Genomic DNA, 17753 nt, shown 5'->3' on the forward strand with positions numbered 1-17753 from the left:
CTTCACTCTATCGCGGATTTTATATGTAAGCATATCTAAATATATAACGCGGATTATTCGCTGCTTCACGGGATTCTGCGGACAATGGGTCTATTTACTTCTGATACATGCTTCCTCAATTGGTTTGCCCAGTTGATTTCATACAAGGGACGCTATTGGCGGATGGCTGAGATGCTACCCAATCAGAGCACGGAGTTAAGTTCCTGTGTGCTGATTGGCTCAGCGACGGAGCACAGAATTTGATTCTGCTGCGTTAACTAGGAAGTCTCGTCTCGTTCATTCAGCATCAACGTGCTCCTGCTACTGCTTCAGGGGCCATGCCCAAGTGCCAACGGAAGATGCTAACGATTTCCGAAAAGGTAAAAGTTTTGGATATGTTGAAGGAAGGGAACACCTACACCACTGCAGGACGCCATTACAGCATCAATGAGTCCACAATTCTTTTTTATTTAAAAAGGAGGAAAAGAATATAAGATATATGGCCGCAGTGTCCTTTAACCAGGGCGCAGAATGAGTTGTAAGTGGATGTAATAAGGCGGTAGTCTGGATGGAATCTGCTTTAGGGATTTGGATTGAAGACTGCCGGAAGAAGAACAACGACGGTGCTACACAGTCGCCTGAAGAGGATCCTTTAGAAGAGCTGTAATGCTCTCCTTTGTTGTGCAGTAAAATTAAACTCATCGTTATTGGACAAGTCGTCGTGTCATTGTTGGTGAGTAACATAATTAATTTTCTACGTACAGTACTTATTACATGTACATAGTTTAGTATCACTGTACACACATTTTACCGTGTACAATTTTTCTTGCATTGTACGTATTTATTGCTGGTGCCCTGTCTGTCGTAATGGCTGTAACATATGTGATATCGGAGACGCTCGATATCTTTAAAATAATATTTAGGTTTTACTGTATATAAACAGTGTGTTTACATACATAATTTCAATGAATCTTACCTAATATCTAAGAGAATACAAAGGGTTTATGCTGTATAATTGTGTGGGAAATGTTTATAAGAGTGTGGGAGAGTTTATAAGGGCTTAAAATATATAAAAATAACCATATGAACATATGGTTTTTACTTCGAGGATTTTCACCTTTCACGGGGGGTTCTGGAACGCAACCCCCGTGATCGAGGAGGGATTACTGTACAATCTAAAGTTGTGTTACACTGTATCTGAGAGAGAAGGACATCATGAAAATTGAGTATCTGGGCGTGGAAGTGTGTAAAGTGCAAAGCTTAAACAAACCAGTAACTTTTAATTATTTGAATACTGTATACATTTCAGTGTAATGCCTAAGAAGATGGTTACATCATGATTAATCCTTCAGGATATCTAATTACATTCAAAAATACACATTTACAGAGTACAGTATGGCAGCACAAATGGTACAGAAAAAAAAGTACTAAACGGGACAAAAATGATCTACAGGCATATGAATCATAATTCAAAACATACATTACTGCACATTAATATACCCTACCTGCCAGAGTTCTAGGTTTCATACATCAAAGGGTTCTGATGGTCCTACAATGCTATCACTGGTATTTTTAGGTATAGATTGGATTAACCTGTTCTTTTCAAGTCAATTTCTTTGTTAATTAATACTTTAGTTTTAGGAAACATTCGCATGCCTATGTTTAAATCCTGCACTTGTCAATGCCTGTGTGGAGTCTGCACACTCCCTCTGTGACTTACATGAAAGCTTAATTGACAAGTGCAGAACAGCCTTATTGGAATGAGTGTAGATGTCTTAATGGCATCCATTTGACAATGTGTTTTCCTACTATGTCAACAAAACATGATCTTTTAGGAACTCTGTAGGAGAAATGAAACACATTTCTTCCATGAGAAAGACACACCACAGCACATAAAACTCATTCTGGGGAGATAATAATAAATAATAATACAGTACATTTTATTTATAGAGCACCTTTCCAATACTCAAGGTGAGTCACAGAGTGTCAGAAAGAACAGCAAGGTATATGTAACATTGGATACAGATGTTTTCTGCATAGATCACTGAACAGATAAATACAGAATATACAAAGTATTAAATACAATAAAAGAAAAAAATAAACCATAATTAAATACTAAATTCAATACAAAAAAAGCTTTCACAAATAACATAATTTGTGATATAACACACAAATTATCCTGAGCATCTTGACAGAGTGGTAAACTGAAAGAAGTGTCAGAATATTAGGTTAATAATAATAAATAATTCATATAGCACTTTTCTCAGTACTCAAAGCACTATCCACCTAGGGAGGAACCGAACCCACAATCTTCCACAGTCTCCTTACTGCAAAGCAGTAGCACTACCATTGCGCCACCTGTCCTGAGGACAAGCCTTCCTGAACAGATGAGTTTTAAGTTGTTTTTAAATGAATGAATTGAGTCAGCTGATCTCATTAATTTCAGGAGGTCATTCCAAAGTCTAGTCGCTATACAGATGAATGCCCTGTCACCCATAGACTGCAGGTTAGTGTGGGGCACAACAATATTGCCAAAATCAGAGGACCTTAATAGGCAAGCTGGAGCGTAGAGATGGAGAAGGTCACTGATATAGTTTGGTTCAAGACCATTTCACTGATATAGTTTGGTTCAAGACCATTTCACTTTGTAGGTTATTAATTAAATTTTATATTCAATCCTGTAAGACACAGGGAGCCAGTGAAGGTGAAGCAGGATGGGTGTTACAGTATGTGCTCGCTGTTGCTGATCCATGTAAGGACAAGTTTTCAATCAGCTGGAGCTGTGATACAAGATTTGAAGGGGCACCTGCCAGTAGGGAGTTACAACGATCGATGTAGGATGTGATAAAAGCATGGACAAGTTTCTCAGCATTAGAAAAGGAGAGGAATGAGCGAACATGGGATATGTTACGGAGGTGTGCTTTATGTGGGTGGAATAAGAAAGGGAGGAATCAATAATGACACCAAGATTCCTTGCATTAAAAGAAGGTCTAATGAGATCACCATCAAGAGTGACTGAAAAGGAGCTCACTTTCTTAAGTTGAGCTTTAGTGTCAATTTGCAGGAGGTCAGTTTTGTTGCAATTTAATTTTAAAGAGTTATGCGCCATCCAGATTTTAATTTCACTTAGTTGGTACAACCACTACATACATACAGTTCATACATACATTTCCTGTCCTCAACTCTTGTTACTGTGTTTAGAGCCTCCTGTTATTTTTTGCTGGATTTCTTACACAGTAGAAAATTGCTTTACCTACAGTCCTAGTTTTAACATTAAGAAGAAAAATTAGTCACAGGGAGGAAGATTTCGAGAATTCAGGAGTTTCAAGGCAACAACAACATGTTTTGGTGAAAACCTCTTTGACTGACAATGTGGTATATGCAAGTACTCTCTTGTGGTGCAAAATGCAGTTTTGCATGCGGCACTGCTCCAGACGTTTTTTTCCTGAAGCTTTCCCACAGATCCCTCAGCAGTTCAGTGTAAGGTTGCTGATTAACCATCAGTTTACTGAGAAACACTTTATTAACAAGTCCATCAATTTGTAAAAACATGATAATTATTGTCTTGATGTTCAATATGACCTGACATGCTTTTTTGGCTTGTAGAAAAAAACTGCAAAAGTCAACACAAAAGATTGTAGAATAAATGTCAGAAATAAGCACTCGATCAGCTCATACACAATGCCATTTGACAGACTGATTAACAAGACTGTAGGCATTCAAAATTTAGCAGCATAGTCGATAACAACATCCTACTCCCATGCTATTGACAGATTCTGGGAATTTTTGGGTCCTTCTAGTACATCCATACATCTATCAGTATGATTATAACTGGCATTTTAGGAGCAATAAGGGCTCTGGCTCTATAAATGTTTACACAGGACACTAACTAAGGTGTGTGAAACAGTATTTTCTTATACTGTGTCTCCTTTTAAAACCCTTTACTGTCACAAATTATCCTTGGCTCATTCAAACTTTAATTTTAAACAATCTCTGTGCCAGCCTCACTGAAAAGTATAATTTAGTCTCAGACAGTGACCTTCCTACAAGTTGCTTTTTCTAATATGTGTTTGAGAGATCATCCTTATTTGATGCAGTTCACAAACACATGTAAGTCACTTTTCCTGCCTACATGCAATTTGAAAAAAGGTAAAAACAATTTTACCATAAAAATGAAGTTTTAAGGAATGGTGTGCAGTATTTTAAGAAAGATTTCTTGTGCTTATGTACTTTGCTGTTTATTCAAGAAAGCACAGCATTTTGTATCACAAGTGCATTGCTTGCAACTTAATTTGATCCACTTAGAAGGTTTTTGCATGTCCGCTTTTTTTTGTTGATTACCTCTTAATACTATTTGCTTATTTATAATATTCATTATCAATTATCCTATTGAAAGGTATAAATACAAATGCAAAACTGTATTTTAAAGGTAAAATAGACAGAAAAACTAACTGAAGTGGCATGTAAGCCAGTGTTCAGTTAAAAACCTCACCAATTCATTCCAATCCCACCTTTTGGACCGTATCTTAAAAAAAGTAAATAAAAAAGTCAAAGATTGAATCTCTGACTAATCCAGGCAATTTTCTCTCTACCTTTTTTCTTTCTCATTCTGTTATTATACTTTTAGCAGGAAGCACGAAAAAGATCATACAGTTCAAGGGTGAAGGAAATTAATGCTGCTCTAGCATGCTAATGTAATCTCTAACTAGATCTTCAAGAAGTAGAGGGGGGAAAAGCACAGCTAAAATTGCTTTTTAGATTAACATTTAATTATTAACAGGGGCCTAGTTGAAAGGCCTGTAGGTCGGGTGTGTGGAGGGGGTGCAGTGAGAGAGAGCTGATGAAAGTCACTGCACCGTGCATAAAACAGCATTCATAGAAATTTCTGCACAGAGGGTGCTAGGAGACGAAGGTCATCCACCAGGGTAAAAGCTGCACAGCTCTTGGGTTTATTACAGCCTCTGGCAAGGTGGTAGAGAGAGTCTGGGCCTTCTCTGTTTCGCTTTCATTAACTTTGTTTGTTTATTTGAGAAAATGCTGCAATTCAGCAACCTGACACCTTTCCAGTCCCCATCGAGGACAAGGGCTCCTCACTTCAAGGACAGTGGATACTCTCATTGGCACATCACAGAGTTTCATCTTCTTTCCATCTTTTACAAATATTTTGGGCACACATTATATATAGTGATCTGAAAACAAATTTATATTCTAAAATTCTGCAAGAACAATAGTAGCAGTTTCAAGAAAATGTGTCAAACAATGTGTGGTTTACCATTCCCAAAAACTTTCTACTCTGTTTAAATACCTGCATGTAAGAATAATTGTACATATATATCTAAAATTAAGGTTAAGTATGGCAAATTGAGCCGCAGTCTCTAGTACATAAAACACAAGATATCTGCTCACGAGTTTCAAAACATGCATGTTCCTGATTCCTTGTTGCTCAATACTATGTATTGGACTTTGGGATGAACATTCATTAGTTGTCAGCTCTCATGCACACAGTGCCCACCCCTATGACTAAAGATGAAATAAAACCTCTTTGATTTTCATATAGCAAGTCACAGACTAGTTGGAGTGAACTGCTAGGTATGTCACATTAGGTGATAGGCTACACAGGAGCATGCCACAATCTGCCTCTGACTCACTAAGATTATGTAAAAGAAGGCTATGACTAAAAATCATTAGAAAAATCACCTAATCTGATATAGCCTAAATTTTGCACAAAGTCAGCCAGCCAGCCATTGTCTAACCCACTATATCCTAACACAGGGTCACGGGGGGTCTGCTGGAGCCAATCTCAGCCAACACAGGGCGCAAGGCAGAAACAAATCCTGGGCAGGGCGCCAGCCCACCACAGGGCACACACACACACCCACGGGACAATTTAGGATCACCAATGCACCTAACCTACATGTCTTTGGACTGTGGGAGGAAACCGGAGCACCCGGAGGAAACCCAGGGAGAACATGCAAACTCCACGCAGGGAGGACCCAGGAAGTGAACCCTGGTCTAAGAGGACTGTATGACTTATAATGCTGCTGTTAATGTGTTTGAGAACATACAATAGATTGCTAGAGGAGGCTTTCTTTGGCACTTAAAATGTTCTGTAGAACATTTTGTATATATTACACTTAGACAAAACTCCTACTTTCTTTTGAGTTGTTAGGTCATACTGTATATCTTCATTATTGTGTTTGTTTATGTACCCAGGGGTTACAAAATGATGCAGGCTGTTACTTCTCAATTCCAGAAAACAACCTTGGAGTGCTATTAGGCCATTAGAGAAAACACAGAAGTATACATGCAATACCAACTTACTTAAAACAAGCCAACAAAGAAACGTCAGTCAACCTAACACTGTGTCTGTAGGCAACATGGAGAAAACTCAAAATAAAAACAAAAGCAGGTGTGTATGTGCATGCATTCATGTTGTAGACAGTATATAAAGTATTTAAAACTGGAATTATGTGGCAAGTTACATCGTGGGTACCTTTGTCATCTCATAAATCTTAACCTCCAATTTGACCTCGAGCCAGAATTTGGTGTTTGTGTAAATTTAGCATCTTCTCACTATGTTCAGGTCATATTTTATTATGAAACACTTAATTTTTCTCTCACGGTTCAAAGACTTTCAAAAAAAGATTGTATATTCTAAATTAGACCCCATATGACTAAGCATGTATGAGTCTAATCTTTGATGGCATTGCATACATTCCATGACTGTCTATATTGCCTTATATCTGCAACTTTATACTGTACAAAGCAGGTCAGGTTAAGAAGACTGGAGTATAGAAACATTAAGTGAGTATGTGTATGCATGCATGCATGAACACAGGTTCAGTTCCCTGTACTAGACACAAGTCTATTCTGCACCTAGGGTCGAACCTATAACCAAATAATTTCCAGCTACAGAGTGGAGACATTAGTTATTGGCCTGCTGAGTCCTGTTTAGCACATGGCAGGCACAACTGTTACTATTATCTGCAAAACAGACAGCTATCTCCTGGATACAATCCGTCAAATTAATTTATTTTTTGCATTTTATTAAAATTTGTGTATATATTGTGATACAGGCGCTACATAGTACCCGACCCGGCACAGACTGACGCAGAGGCACGTGTAAAATCACACAGGATTTTATTTTCTCTTCAGCCGTGGGGCACGCCTTCCTTGTGTCCCACAGGCCCAACACAGTCCCACAAGCACTTAATAAAGCAAACAACACTCTTCCTCTAACACCACCACTCCTACCAGGCAACCTCGTCCTCTTCCTCCTGAGTCTGGCTCCTGAGTGGTGGATGCTGTCCCTTTTTATAGCCCACCCGGAAGTGCTCCAGGTGCTTGATCACCTGTGGCTAATTGCACTTCCAGGCGGGGCTGTAGAGATGTCCAGGTGGGCTCCAGGATCCATGCAACACCCCCTGGTGGTGGCCATCCCAGATCCCCACAGGGTTGTGGAGAACTCCATCTCCCATGAAACCCTGTGGGAAACTGAGGCACCATCATCAGCCAGGGAGGCTGCCACCAAACGTCCCAGGGGAAGTAGTGAGGAGCCCATGGCTGCTCCCCTGGACCAAATACAGCAGGGGTGTCCCGGCCGGGCATGGGACCCAACTGCCCATTACAATATATATATATATATATATATATATATATACATATATAATAAATATGGGTGTATGTCGTACATAGTGCTGCCTCCTCACACTTGGGAATAAGTTTAAATTTTTGAATCACTGCATGTGGAAGCTTGAACACCTTTCCATTTCTGTGTGTATTTTGCTCCAGGTATATTACATTCTTTCCCTATCAGGTAAAGTTGATTGGTGACCATAAACTAGGCTGTGTACATGTGTGTTGGCATGTCAGTGACAGTGCCCTAGGATAGACTTCATGTCCTACTCAGAGTTGATTTATATATTTTGCCCATAATTGGTAATGTAAAAAGTTAAAAAATGAATGGATTTCTTTTTCATATTACTCAGTAGTTATACATAATAAAAATGCCACACACTCTGATTTTACAACATGTTGCATTAAGGAATACTGCCGCTAGTTGGCCTCCCTCACCAAGTATACATGCTTATTACTGAATTGCCAAATACATTAAAATAAGAGTATTGGTCTCAACATTCCTATAATTTTTCTCCAAGCTGCACTGAATAAACCTTGGCTAATCCTCCAATAATGAATTCTGGATCCCTGTTCAGCATAATGCAAGAACCCATATATTCCTGTCTTCAGCAAGCTTTTGATTGGCCTCTTTTTTAATGTGCCGATTAAATGAAAGAGATTAGGCATTGAAAACAAAAATGAAGGAAAATCAGGCTTTTATAGGGCTTGGTGCTCTCAGGCTACAAGGTATTAAAGCTTCTTAGATTGTTTTGTACTGTGGCAATCACATATACGAGAATTGGTTTTGATAAGGCTAGGCACAGTAAAATTGTAAAGCAAAGCAAAAAACAGAAAAGAATTAAAGACAAAGCTGGTGCTCTGAGACAGTGTGGTTCTGGCATAAAAGACAAAAACAGACCAGCTTCAGGCCCATGTTGAGGTATTTTTTTTTGTTTTATGTTAGCATTCCATTACTGTCCCCTTCACCTTCATCGTAATGCTCTGACATACACAAGCTTTGGCACATGAAAGTGTTAAACAAGTGTCTGATGTGCATCAATGATTACAAATATTCTTTTAAAATGTGCAACATGATGATGATTATCTCTGTACAATGCATGTACTACTTATATTAACCCTGCAACTGGCCAGCTCTGCAGATCTGTTATTGTCTTGAAGATTCTAACCTTGTTGACTGATCCTAATATAAGATGTTATTCTGTGGATAAGAAGTCCCTGATGAGCTGAATATACAGTATATCACCTTGGTGTCCATTGACAGTGTGAATTGTGGCTATTGTATAGAGTCTTAGTTTTATTTTTCCTTTATAATACATTGATGTTCCACTTTTGCATATTATTGATACTTCAGCTTCTCTTGAACCTTTTGTAACTTGCATCGTCTTGCAGGCAAGAGAAAGGGAACAATTATCCTGATTGTAGTGCCACGGTTCCTATCACATCCCTATTACATGTCACCTTTTGGTCAAATCCTACATTTTCAAAAATGTTTTGAATTTGGGCTTATCGTTTTTTTCTTTATCTGGTCCTTCACAGCCTGTGTTTACTTACATTTACTGGTTATATGGGAAAACTAGCCCCATGTGGCCTTTTGAGAGAATCTTTTTCCTGCTTGAACAGTTAAGAGATTAGAGCTTTAGGTTGTAAAGATGAGAACTGCAGAGTCCAGGTTGGGTTGTTCATAGGATTACTGCCCAGGTTAGGCAGTTTAGGAGATAAGAGCCCAGTCTGAGGAGCTGAGAATATTTGATTGGTTGTGGAATTTAAAAAAAATGTTTAGCTCAAATTGTGATGATAAATAATTATCGAGTTTGGATAATTGAAGGGATTGCTTGCTGAGTTAAAGGCAATTCAAGTTTAGGTTGATGGGATTAGAGGCCTAGAATGGTTGTAACGAAGGGTAATGGATCAGAGACCAGATTGGAAAGTATATTACTAGAAACCCAGTCTTTGTACTAAGCTGTCATTTTGCTCTGCACTATTCTCCCTGTTTAGTTTTAGTGGACTACAAGTTAAAAGAACCATGTGTAGTTTTAGAGGTGTAATATGGCCTTTAATTTGTTCTTTTTTTCAAATAGTGTGGTTGCACATGACAGATGGCTAGCTTTGCACTTTTTGACAAGATGTAGATGTAATACAACAGAATGTGAAGTAAGGTACAAGAACAAGAAACCAAAAAAAGGAAATTGAAGCTCATTATGTGAGAGAAGTTCTTTAAAGGAAACTATCCTCCTTCTCCAATTTCTAAGTGACAGCGTTAAAAGATTTAAAAGTATGCCTCTTTATCCTCCTAGCTTTGCTTTGATGTGCTGTCAGCAAAGTGACCCCGTTATCTTTTAACGCTGAACTCTGCCTGTGGAGTGAATGCTGCTCACAGATAATAGCCAATCAACCAGAGCCTCCTAAAATTAGACACCTATTCAGGAAAAGAAAAGGGGGGGGGGGGGGTGGCTGAAAAATGATTTGCCTTTCGAAAGATGGTCTTATCAGGAATCCTTGGAAATGAGTACATCAGGGAAGGGACACAGGGGGCGTCATTTCCCCTCTGAGAGTCTTGCCTGGGCACCTCTTTGTGATAAAGCCTTCCTCACCTTTTTTTCTTCGCCCCCACTTATTATCTCAATGATTTTGTGTCAATTGGAGGAAAAGAAGGTTTTTCTCTTTTTCTTATTATAAGGCCCAAGGTCCTTGTAGTTAAAAATAGACATCTAATATAGCAAAGGAGAAACAAACTGCCACTTTAAAATTTTGTATTTAATTAAATTAGCTACAGTATGGGTTTTGTTTCTTTTTTCCAACTCCATTTTCCATTGCCATTATTGTTACTGATATTGTTTGGTCTGTGGATTAATCCTTCATACTACATCTCTGTTCCACATAGCCTTTTGTGTTAAGAATGTGGGCCTTCATTAGAATATGCATTGCCCATTATTTTCACCTTATCTTTAGTAAGAGCCAACATTATTTTTGGGAGTAAGGCTCAACTAAAGTCACCCAAAGGATGATCATGGTGGAAGAAACAAACTGTAGATAGTTGGCTTAGGGTTCAGGCTGGGGCATCACAAGAGATGTTTCCTTCTTTCTTCATGTTCCTGACATTCCCATTCCTCCCATCATAATTTTTATAGCATGATGGAGAATGGATTTTACCATATAGCTATATATGTAATTTTTATATATAAAATAAATGCTCTTTTTTCAGATTTACATTTGATGTCTGTATTATTACTTTTTTCACAGTTTGCATTTTCATTTATTAATACATTAGATTGACTTGTAAAAAGGCATTGTAAGTCATTTTTAATAATGTAATATATTTAAAATCACAGCAATCAGGTTAATTTAATGAAGTTTTGTTAACATTTACTACTTATTCTAATAACACAGTTAATATTTAGTCACACAGCATAGAGGTGTTGGAGCATTTAGTGCTGTTGGCTCACAGGTTAAGGAGATTAGTGAACCTTGTCGCTGTCTGTGTGGACTTTGCATCCGCATTGGTTCTTATATTGGTATTCCTGTTTTTCCTCCCACATTTCAAAGAAATGCAGGATAGGCTAGCTGGTGACTGTAAATTGGTACTGGATTAGAGAAATAATGTGCATGAGTGTGGTCTGCAATAAACTGGTGCCCTACTTAGAGATGGTTACTGTCTTGTTTACTATGCAAGTGAAGATATTCTCTGGCTACCAGCATCTCTGATGTATATTTAAGCAAGCTGAGGAGGTGGATCAGTGGAAACTTAAAGCAAAGCAGGCCATGAAAGAAATGTAAAACTATGAATATTTTTAAACAGTACCCAAGTATAAACACTCCAAAATATATTGGAGAGATTTATTTGGAAAGCAAGGGTTCATAGTCTACAACAGAAAGAAACTGACGGTCAACAAATTTTGTTTAAGCGCCTTAAACTAAAGTGGTGTTCGATGACAGAATCACACATTAATATATCTGTTATGCATTACCAAGATGTGATTGATCATAGTGTTGTCCCACTAATTTGTGCACAAGTTGTTTTTTTATATAGTATTTACAAATCTGTAAGAAAAACTTGGCAGATGGGCTGCCAGGCAGACACAGTACTTATTTGTCTGAAAAGTACACACATGCATACTCCTACACCAGTGTAAGAAAATGAATTTCACTTGAAAATTATGTCACTTTATTATTACTAACAATTGCTAAAAAATTCAAGGAGGTTAAATTAGATTAGCTTTTGTAAACATGTTTGACGTAAACTGTTCAGGTTCTGCATGAACTCTTCTCTGTTATTTAATTACAGAATCTCCAATCACCTGAGATAAGCAATAAATATTATCAAAAATGTTGCCATCACCAGAACATTGTACATTGCCTATGTTGTTTAGAAATGTAGCTCCCATCAGAAAATATGTTTTGCTAATTTTGCCAGTTAACAAAAAATAGTTAATGCAATCACTGTTTTAACAATGTTAAGCATGTTTGTTCTTTCACATGGATAGGTTTAGTATTTAAAATCAATAGAAAAATGCAAAATGTCAGACTGAAGTTTACAAAATCATCAAGTGGCACCAACTCCAGTACACAAAATCTCATATAACCAATAGATATGGAGATATGTATTATGTACTTTACCTTCTGTGCTGCATTAAGAATTCATCAACTCTGTTTCATCTATTCAGTGCGGAGATCAGCCTCTGTGGTGGGCTTCTATGAGGTGATTTATACTTGTCCCTGGCATGGATATAGCTTGGCTGAAGTTTCGAGTCCATCCATCTATATGTCTGCCTGCTGCCCCATGAAATGTATCAAGTCCTGGTTCTCACTGACAGAAATAGTGATGGAGCCATGTAGAGTCACACACAGAATAAAAAAACTGTAACAGAATAAACACACTTACACAAACAATAATATACTGAGACTATTTCGAATCAATATTTGCTAGGAAAACATTACCTTAAAAGTTTTGGTATTAATATAATAATGATATAGTGAAATCTAAGGAGATAGGAAAGAAATAAAAGTCTGAGTCAGGAAAGAAACAAAACACTAAAAAATTGAACAGACTGCAGAAGAAATATGAAGACTAAATGTGAATGGAGTAAAAATGTGAGAAAAGAAGACACTGAAATAAAAAATCACGAAGAACTGGGGCATGAGATAATGAATATCTATTTCAAAAGGTGCCAAATACAATTGTGAGGAACTGGGATTGCGGGCTAAAATGTTAAAAAATACCAGGAACTTGAATACAGGAGATGAAATACAATTTGAAATATAAGAACAGACAAGAATACAAATTGGAGGAGAAGGACATATGGAAAAAATGACGTGGGACTGGGATAAAAAGGGAGCTTAATTAAAATTCTGGCAAGACAGTGGGAGTGTAATAAAATATGATGAAGAGAAATGGGCGAGTTGAAATGAAATGTGAGGGGTGAAATAAAAATCTACAAAGAAGAAGAAGTAAATAAAAATTAATATTAGTAAGGGAGGCAGAAATACAACAATGATGAGAAGAGACTGGAATGAAAATGTGAATGTAAGAAAGAATGAAACAATATCCAAGGAGAAGTTAAATAAAACAAGCCAAGGAGAGGAACTGGCATACAAATATGAAATAAAGGAGGTTGTAGAATAACGCAAGAGTGAGGTGTGTACTCTGGGAGTAGCTAAACCAAATATTTTAAAAGGTTGAGATTGAAATAAAATTATTATAGAAAGGACATAGTTAAATAACAAACCTTATGAGTAAGGCAAACTGCATAAAATAAGAAGTGAAAGTAGGAAAAAGGAAAAAAAAATCAATAACATTTATTTATATACTGTATCACCTTCACATATAAAGTATAATTCAAGTTGCTTTACAAATGGTAGTAAATGGAAAAAAAGAAAAACAATAATCAAATACAGTAAACTAATTATACTCAGGGTCAAATGGTCTGTGGGAATGATAGGGAAACAGAATTAAATGTGAAATATCTAATAAGGAAGTCAAATAAAGATTACAGAAGTATCTGAGAAGGCAAATTCAAAGACTCCAATTCAGCCAAAGAAAAGATTGAAAGAAAAATGTGAAGTGTAAGAAAGAATACAATACAAATCTGAATAATGGTGTTAAAAATAATAAAATAACTGAGGGGCTATATAAAAATACGAAAAACAAGATATAGTGCAATAAAACCATGAGCACTTGTAGGAGAATACATGGCAAACTGATGGCAACAAAAGGAATGAAATTGAATGGCATGAGTAGAAAAGAGTGAAAACAGAGGAATAATACAAGTGTGCCATGGAGAGACTAATAAAAATATTAATAACAGGATGCTGGACAAAAATTTGAAAAAACAAGAATAAACAGGAAAAAAACTGGGAGGTAAACAATATGAAAACATGAGGGGGATTGAAATCTGGACAAAAAGGGGGATACATGAAGAAACTATGAAGTGGAATGTAAAAACAAAAAATATCTCTTAACAGAAAATGATAGATAAGTAAAATAAAATATTACAGGGGGAGCATGAAATTAAAATCTGAGAAGGAAACTGAAATAAAAAATCTGAGGTGGCAAGGACCTGGAATTGAATTGAAATATAAAAATATGAATTAATGGGGGTGGCACGGTGGTGCAGGGGTAGCGCTGCTGCCTCTCAGTAAGGAGACCTGGGTTTGCTTCCCGGGTCCTCCCTGCATGGAGTTTGCATGTTCTCCCCATGTCTGCGTGGGTTTCTTCCGAGTGCTCCGGTTTGCACCTACAGTCCAAAGACATGCAGGTTAGGTGCATTGGCGATCCTAAATTGTCCCTAATGTGTGTGCTTGGTGTGTGGGTGTGTGTGCCCTGCTGTGGGCTGGCGCCCTGCCCGGGATTTGTTCCTGCCTTGCGCCCTGTGTTGGCTGGGATTGGCTCCAGCAGACCCCTGTGTTAGGATATAGCAGGTTGGATAATGGATGGATGGATTAATTAATGGAATAAAAATATGTAAAGGAAGGGTAGTTAAAATGATAACAGAGAGATGTGAAGTAATACAAACTAAGGAGGAGGAGTTAAATAAATTGTGGAGGGAATAGTGGAATAAAAATATGAAGAAATAAGATTTAGAAATAAGATAAGCCCCATAATTGAAGGGGAAATTAATAACATAATGACAAGTGGGTGTAATAAAAATTTGATGCAGTGGGTAGTGAGATAAAATATTATGAGGGTGGGGTGCAAAATAAAATTCAAGGAGAGTAACATTAAAAAGTCTACGGCTTAAAAGATGCTAGAATACAAATTGGATAAAAAGTGACTGGTAAAGAATATATGAAGTAAAGGGGAGTAAAATAAAAAGGAAAGGCACTTAGATAGAGGAGGGTTCATAATAAGACAGGAAAATACTTTACAAAGGAAGGGGTCTGTGAAATTAAAAAGTCGAGCCTGAATTGGATTAAGAGGTTTAGATAATGTTAAGATCAAAATGTAAGTGCTGCTTAGGAGAGAGAGAGAGAGGGAGCAAAATTCAAACTGATGGAGTGTATTGCGCGATTACACCAAATCCAATAGATACATCTTCCACTAATGGGGAAATGAGGAGTCGTCAGTCGTCCTCCACAGCAGTATTCTTAGCACATCCTGTATGTACACAGAGAGACAGAGGTGGATCCGAGTGTCTCGCCTCTTGATTATCTGTTTGATAAATGTCTGCAGTAAGGTGCGCAGCAGAAAGAAGGCCTGTTTCGCGTATGGTTTGAGATCAGAGCCGAGAGAAAGAGAAATAAAAGGAAAAAAAGTGAGTGGGAGGGGGCACGGGGAACAGAATTATAAGACGTGTCGCATCGGGATTATACAATAAAGAAATCGAGGAGAAAATAGACTGGAAACAAAAATGAAAAAAAATTAAAGTAATACAAATCGAATTGTCGAAAGTGCGGGGAACAGTAAATGTAAAGAATAAAAGTTGAGTGTCTCAGGGATGTAAAGACAAAGAAGGTGACGAGCACTGCATTGTAATAAAGCAAACAGAAGGTAATACATGTAAAAGCAGTGGAACAAAATGACCCTAACTGACTGCCATATTAAGCAACATACCTTCCAGTCCATTCAAGTGGCTTTGTTGATGCCGTTTTCGAGGAGCTTAATGAAACATATTATATACTGAAAGGTTCCCAGCCTGCCTGCTGTGAATATCTACCACTATACGTCATGAAGATACTGTAGTCTTGTATCGAAAAGAGAGATTCGGATGCCTTGTACAGTGGACTCGGGGAACACTGGCGTTGTTTCTGGCGGGAAGACGGTGAAAATTGCGTCACTGAGCGGGAACTGATGACAAGCCGCCGGCGGGCGCGACAGGAGTTGGTGTGTGGTTGACGCTGCACATTTGATAAGCGTTCAGAAGAAACGTCCATTTTATGAATAATCAATCTAGTTTTAGGTTCAAATTTTTTCCCTCTTCAAAATCGATTCCATTAGTTATGTTTTCTTTTTCCTTTAAAAGTGGATTTCCTCTGACCCAGAAGACGACAAGAGAAAGACAGACCGGGAAGTCTGAGCTAGAGGCAGGGCTGCTCAACAGTGACAGGTATTTAAAAAAAAAAGCGGTTTCAGAACCGCAACAGCGTTCAGAATGTGGAATCACGCTGAAATGTACATGTTTTGAATAGAAATGGATACCCTTTTTTTATCAAGATACTATTATATTGATTTTAAAATACATCCAAAATGTAACGAATGTTGGTAATGGCAGAGTTTAATGTATTTTTCACATATGACTGCAATGTCCCATTTTGGAAGTCATTCCTTTAGTGTCCTAAAGGTAAAATTTAGTTGTGCCCGTACTTTATAACCCAAGGAAAGATCATTCACTTGCTTTATTAAACAGAATAGCAAGTTTAAGCTGTGCTAATAACAATTACAAACGTTTCCCTCATAATAAATTAGCTTTTAAACATTGTTGCCATTTCTATTATACGTTAAGGGTGGGATAACTCGTTTATGTAAATATCTAATACAAACGTAATGGCAGAGGAAAAACAATAGGTACATTCTCAAACAAAAAACTATTTAAATTTACACAGCTATTACGCCACAATGCGAACACAAAGCCCCATTCCATACAACCACAAAAAAAAAACTCCATCCAGTACCGCAACAATTATTGGTTAAGGATGAGCTGAGAGAATTTACCATTAGGATATTGGTGTAATTTTGTGTATTTGGTGTGTTCTTAAATCAATTTAATGGTTTCTTGATAAAAATTGTATCAATTTATATACAAAACAAGAACATGTTGGGGTCATTTCAAACTTTTGTGTGTTAAACTATATATATTCATACAGAACTCTGTTTTAACATGGAGGATTTTCATATTCTGCGGTGGGTTGGCACCCTGCCCTGGATTGGTTCCTGCCTTGTGCCCTGTGTTGGCTGGGATTGGCTCCAGCAGACCCCCGTGACCCTGTGTTCAGATTCAGCGGGTTGGAAAATGGATGGGTGGGTGGATTTTCATATTTGCAGCCATGCCAAGAAGCATATAGCTGCCTATTGAGAGTCCTCATCTAGGGTGACAAATCAGTGCCTTTCTCAGCAGTTGTGCCTTAAGATCCACATAATAATTATGGTGCTTCCATCCTCAAGCAGAAGCAGTGAGGCCTCCATTCCTTTCTTGAGGCTTGCAAGTTATTTGCTATTAGTTCTTGTAATAATATTACAAAAATATACATGTATTTCTATTTTTCCAAGGTTCCAATATTCACACAAATAAGCTATTCACAGTTTGTATTACATTACCATATGTATAGGTTGTAGTCTGAGAAATCCAGGGTTCAATTCGTGTCCCTGGTCTGGGCTTTATGTGGGCTTTCCTGTGTGGGCTTTCTTCCTAAAAGTGCAGGTTAGATCGATGGGAAATTGTACACTGGGTGTATATATGTGTATGCCCAGTGTTGGACTGTCATCCTGCCCTGTCCAGTGTTGTTGAAGTGGGTCTGAGTATATATGTGTTATATATTTTTAAGAGTTCTGAGATTCTACTCAGAAAAGAGAGATACACAGCAATAAACTGATTTAACTGCACCAGAAAATGTTACTTTTTAAGTTAACACTTTGAAAATGCTCTTTATTGCAAAGGCAGAGGCCACAATTATTGAGAAATGGGCAGGGTTCCTGCCAGCAGGGA

At 37.6% G+C, this 17753-nt stretch overlaps 1 protein-coding gene across 3 annotated transcripts in view; it reads left to right on the top strand.

Annotated features, from left to right (window-relative positions):
• The window catches only part of fam222aa (family with sequence similarity 222 member Aa), a 122367-nt gene that overhangs the window by 56326 nt on the left and 48288 nt on the right, over positions 1-17753 (top strand). The window lies entirely within an intron of this gene.

Source organism: Erpetoichthys calabaricus, chromosome 18 (genome assembly GCF_900747795.2).
Source record: "Erpetoichthys calabaricus chromosome 18, fErpCal1.3, whole genome shotgun sequence".
Classification (NCBI taxonomy): Eukaryota; Metazoa; Chordata; class Cladistia; order Polypteriformes; family Polypteridae; genus Erpetoichthys; species Erpetoichthys calabaricus.